Source organism: Bos grunniens, chromosome 15, assembly GCF_055505025.1.
Source record: "Bos grunniens cultivar Pamir isolate PY7600 chromosome 15, Bosgru_T2T1.0, whole genome shotgun sequence".
Taxonomy (NCBI): Eukaryota; Metazoa; Chordata; class Mammalia; order Artiodactyla; family Bovidae; genus Bos; species Bos grunniens.
The window spans coordinates 35,341,380-35,347,379 of record NC_141179.1 but is presented as its reverse complement, the minus strand read 5'-3'; positions in this window follow the sequence as shown (position 1 = coordinate 35,347,379).

Sequence of the window (6,000 nt, the reverse complement as noted above, 5' to 3'; positions counted from 1 at the left end):
GCTGAATTCGATGGTTTGTACTATAGCCACAGCTTTGTGCAACCATCATCATTATCAAATTCCAAAACATTACTCCCCAAAGAAACTCATACCCCTTAGCTGTCACTGTCTCTCCTCGCCCCAGCCTGTCCCTACGAATCTGCCTATTCTGGACATTTGATGTGAATGGACCCACACACTAGGTGGCCTTTTGTGCATGGCTTCCTTCACTTAGCATGTTTTCAAGGTTCATCCATAGTGTAGCAGCTTAAAAGTACTTCATTCCTTTTTATATCTGAATAATATTCTACTGTGTGAATACATCCTATTTTGTTTATCCATTCCTCAAGTGATAGATATTTGGCTTGTCTCCATTTTTTTAGCTCTTATGAATAATGCTGTTATAAACAGTTATGTACAACTTTTTGTGTAAACATGATTTTAATTCTCTTGGGTATATACTTAAAAGTGAAATTGTTGGATATATCATAATTCTATGTTTAAGTTTTTGAGAAACTATCAAAGTCTTCCCCACATCAGCTGCACCATTTCACATTCCCATCAGCAAGGTATGAGTGTTCCGATTTCTCTGCTTCCTCAACAAGCGCTGTTATGGTCTTTTTATTCCAGTTGTCCTAGTGGGTGTGAACTGTATTTCATTGTAGTTTGATTTGCATTTCCTTAATGACTAACGATGTTAGCATTTTTTATGTTCTTCTTGGCTATTTGTATATCTTCTTTGGAGAAATGTCTATTCAAATCTTATGTCCATTTTAAAATGAGGTCATTTGTTTTTTTATTATTGAGTTATGAGGGTTTTTATATATTCTAGATACTAGACCCTTATCAGATATATAGTCTGAAAATATTTTCTCTCACTTTATGGATTGTCTTTTCACTTTGTTGATATTGTTCTCTGAAGCACTAAAGTCTTTTTGGTTTTGGAGTCCAATTTATCTATATTTTCCTTTTGCTGCTTGTATTTGAGGCATCATATCTAAGAAACCATGACCTAATCCAGGGAAGCATTTTATAGTTTTAGCTCTCACATTTTAGGTATTCGTTTATTTTAGTTGATTTTTCTAGATAATCTGAAGAGGGGATCCAACTTCACTCTTTTGCATGTGGGTAGCCAATTGTTCCAGTGCTTTTCATTGAAAAGACTCTTCTTTCTTCCATCGAATTGTCTTGGCACCATTGGCAAAAATTAAGTGACTATAAAATGTATGGGCTTATTTCTGGACTCTCAGTTCTATTCCATTGATCTGTATATCTACCCTTATGCCAATACCACACAGTCTGATTACTGTAGCTTCATAGTAAGTTTTGAAATGAGGAAGTGTGAATCCTCCATTTTGGCTACTCTGGGTCCCATCCATTTCATGAACGTGTCTGAATAACCCAGTCCTGGTAGTATTTTCAGTAGCCACAAACCTTGCCCAATACACTATGGGAGGCTATAAAGTGGCATGTAAATTTAAAGCAGATTCATGTTGATGCACAGAAAGAAATAGTTATAAGGGAGGATGATGATTTTTTTTTTCATTTTCAGCCATATTTGATGAAGCTTTAATACAACAAATGTGGTTTTGTTAACTGAACATCATTTGGTAATTGCAAAAAAAGTTGCAACTGTTTTCATTGGCATTATGAATGCTTCCAAGTAAATACAGCATATTTAAAAGTATTATGTAGGTGTGTTAGAAAGTTAATAACAATATTAAGCAATTGTTTTTCTGGATTTTTTAAAACATTTTTAGTATTTGTTGGTTTTCTAAATTTTACATTTGGTCTTGATTTCTTCTCTAAGTCTCAATAAATATTCACTTTTGTACACAACTTTCTATTCTTTTTTTTTTTTAATGTGACCCCACCCCCACTCCCCACCCTGACCTCCAACCCCCACCAAATGTCTAAACTTCAGGCCTCCCTGGTAAGTCAGCTTGTAAAGAATCCACCTGCAATGCAGGAGACCCTGCTTCAATTTCCGGGTTGGGAAGATCCGCTGGAGAAGGGGAAGGCCACCCACTCCAGTATTCTGGCCTGGAGAATCCCACTGATGGAGGAGCCTGGTGGGCTACAGTCCATGGGGTTGCAAAGAGTCGGACACAACCGAGCTACTTTCACATTCACTTTCACGTCTCACAGAACCTGGACCCAGCCCTGCACACTGCAGCCTGACTCAGACATGAGGGCCCAGAGAACACACAAGGTTCCTATAGGGAGTCGCAGCCATGCATCTCCAGCTACTTCTGGGAGAACTCGGTGGCTGCTGACTGGTCCTGTGGGGACACTCTTGCTGTAGTGCCCGCATCTACCCATTTTTCCCACACATGTGCACACCTGACCATCCTATGCATCCTTCACCACAGCCATCATCATTTCCCACTCCTCACCTTCCTCCTACATTCAAGAACAAGAGGCCAGGTATTGAGGCCCTTCTTCCTCAAAGTCAAGCCCAGGGAGGGCTGACGCTCTGCCCCTGAGGCCATACTGCCACTGAGCGACGGGCTTGGCTGTGAATGGCAGGAGCCCAGGAGAGAGACATGGGATAAGGCTGGTCACAGAGGGTTTGGAGGAGATGGGCAATCCGAGGGAAGGGGGATGAGGGAAGGAGAGGAAGTTAATGAGAGAGGCTAGCTCACTGAATCCTCACAAAATCCTCCCTTTACACAGCTGAGGAAACAGAAGTGTGGAGAGAGAATGTGGCTGTTTTACGCAGCTAGTAAGTAGCAAAATGAGCTTTGGAACCAAATCCCTCTCCATCAGTGGTCCCTGCAACCAGAGGAAGTTTCACCCTCCTCCAAGGAATTTTGACAGTATCCACAGACCTTTCTGATTTGTTCTGAATGGGGAAGGGGTTCTACTGACATCTGGGCTTCCCTAGTGGCTTGGTGGTAAAGAATCCGCCTGCAATGCAGGAGGCCTGTGTTCAATCCCTGGGTTGGGAAGATCCCCTGGAGAAGGGAAAGGCTACCCACTCCAGTATTCTGGCCTGGAGAATTCGATGGGCTGTATAGTCCATGGGGTCGCAAAGAGTAGGACACGTCCGAGGGACTTTCACTTTCTACTGACATCTAGTGGGTAGAGGCCAGGAATGCTACTAAACCTCCTAGGAGAGCCCCACGACAGAGGATAATCTGGTCCAAAATGTCAATAGTGCAGAGACTGACAAGCCCTGCTCTCGCACTTCCCTGGAAGATTCTTTACCTTGGCCCTTTTAGAGACTTTCGCTGGACTAAGAGATCTGAGATCCACTCGCCCAGGGATCACAAGAAAAAAACAACTGTACACCCCACCCCATTCCCAGCTTAGGCACCAGGCTCAGTGCTCACGCTACAGATCTGACAGCTACCATCACCAGTTTCCAACTACGGCACCTCTAGTTTCACCCTCCCCTGTCCATTGGAGGGAGGAGTTCTGATCTGCAGAAGAGAGAGGCCTGTGTGGTACACTGCTTATTATCTCCCCAAAGCCTGCTCTGCGCCCTGGTTAGGTTAGTTCTCAGATTTGGCCACAAGATGGCACCCCAACCCACCAGGAATATGAAGGCTCCTGGCCTGGGAGAGAGCATATGGGATGGGCCAACCTGTATCAGGGCCTGCAAGGGGTGGACTTGGGCCAGTTCCAGAGCCTAGCAGGACCAGATCTAAGGCCTGCAAGTGCCAGGTGTGAGAACACAGGCCAAACTTGGCTTCAGGACTCTCTTCACCTCTTTCTAGCCCATATCCTACCTTAGCTCATTCTTCATCACTCCCATCAACCCCCTCCTCCAGCCTCAACAAGAGAAATGACAGAGCTGAGGTGTTAGGATATAGGGCTTATTATCATTCATCAATAAAGAAACTGACACAGAGAAGTTGAGTGATTTGCCCAAGGTCATAGCTAGTCAATGGTGGAGCTAGGATTTGAACACAAGTAATTTGGCTCCAAAGTTTATGCTCTTGACCACTGAATAACATCACCCCACTGTTAATTCACTGTACCCTGAGCTCTGCCTGTATACTCTTTAGTATCAGCCACTGATACCAAAAAGACACTCTGCATAGTACCATTGCTTTCCTCTGCAAGGAAGGGAGCAAATGTCTATGAGTAAGAGGAACAGCTCAAAAGTGGTGAGGTTCTCATCTGGGCTGAGGGTCTGTGGTTAGCCTTGTGGGTAAAAGGCTAAGGCTCTGTTCAGTGGTTCCTCCTCCCAACCCCCATTTCTCTGGGGTTATTTCCCTTCCCCATCCCACCCCCCCCACCCCCACCCCCGCTATGATGCCCTCTTGATTTCTCTGGGCTTTATGCAAATGCCAGCCTTCTCACAGTGTGAAGAGGAAGTGAGAGAAAGAACTTTTATGTCCCTGCTTAGGATAGAGAAGGGGGGCATCCTTTGGGGCCTCAGAATGTCATCAAGGATGAAGGTGGGACAGCATGGGGCATCTCCTGGGCAGCTACCCTCTCCCACCTGGGAGGCTCCTCTCTCTGAGCCCGCTCTGCTTACCTTGTATTTTAGGTGTGATGGATACACTTTCACACTCCCCCTCCTTCTAGCCCTGTCCTGCCTCTTTCTCTAGCCCTACATGGCCAGGGCTGACCAGGGCTTCTTCCAGCTTCCCTCTTCTAAGCACCCTTTGCCTCTCTCTGCCTCTCCCTCTGCTTCTTCCCACCCCCTGGGGCATGCTTCAGTTCCCCATTATGGTTCACCATGGGGTAGGAGCCTGAGTGGGGTCTGCACTGACTCCCCAAGAAAACCTGGGTGGGTTTCCCCTTGACTCAGCCCTGGTTTAGGGCTCCAGACTCCTATGGTCTCTCACATGAGGATTCTAGGATCCCAGCCCCTCTCCTGGCCTTTCTCAAATCATCCAGCCCTTAATGAGGAGCTACTGTGGCTCTGTGCAGTGTAGGGAGAAGCAAGCAAGAAGGAGCCCTGGTGGAGTTGAGAGTTCTTTTTCTGAGGAAATGAAGTAAGCTACAGTGAAGGTTAAAGAGCCATACTCTGATTCATGTGGTCCTGCAAGAGAGGGAAGTGGTGGAGCCCTGTGCCCCTCTGGTTGGCAGAATCACAAGAAGCTTCCACAGGGAGAAGAGGAACTGGATATCTGTCTGGAAGGAAGGGAAGGTTTGGAAAGGCTTCGGTCTTGTGTCTCCCCATCTTAATTTCTCCCAGCTCTGTGTGTGTGTGAGAGAGAGAGACCATCTCTCTGTGTCCATCTTTTTCTGTTCTTTCTGGGGACTCTGTTTCTACATTTTATCACCTCCTTGGATTGAGGCTGAACTTCCTGAAAGAACTATGTCCTGGGAATCTGAATTTGGGCCAACCTGGGCTACACCAGGCCAGGCCTCCTATTGGGTAGGGGGTGGGATTCACACTGACCAGGGTGAGAGGAGGACACTGAAACGCACTCTTACCTTTGTATTACTCTGAAGGCATCGTATTGAAGGCGAAACATCTCCCCTTTAGAAGAAGAATACAGATCAATCTCTGGAGGGAGGAAGTGCCATCCTGGCCCCGGACTCCAGCTCTCTCTGTGCCTCTGCCCATCTCTGCCCTTGTTTCTGCCATAACTCGGCCTCTCTCTGTCTCTTAGTTGTCCTTCCATGACCCTTCATCTCTTGCTCTGCCCCTTGCCCCTCTCCAAACCTCTCCACTCCTCCAGACCTTTGCCCCAGCACACACAGCTTTCACTGGCACTGGGCTGGGATTCCCCTGGCAAGTGAGGACAGAGATGCCTGCAGCACAGCTTCGTCTCCAGGCCCACAAGCAGGTCTGTGGGTCAGTGTTGAGGGACAGCTGTCTGCACAGTGAGCGGGTGCCCACAGATAAATAAGAGCCTCGTGTCTTCTTAATTAAATCGCCCTTTGCCCAGGCAGCCTTGTGTTCGATTGGGCTGGGCTAGATCAATAAGTTTCTTTTCCCAGCACAGCCACCCCCGGAGCTGGGCCTGACCTCCCCAGCCCTGTCCTGGCCCACCTGCCCACTTCCCTGACTGCCTGGGGCCCCTACAAGGGCTTGTGCCTCTCTACCTGGGACCA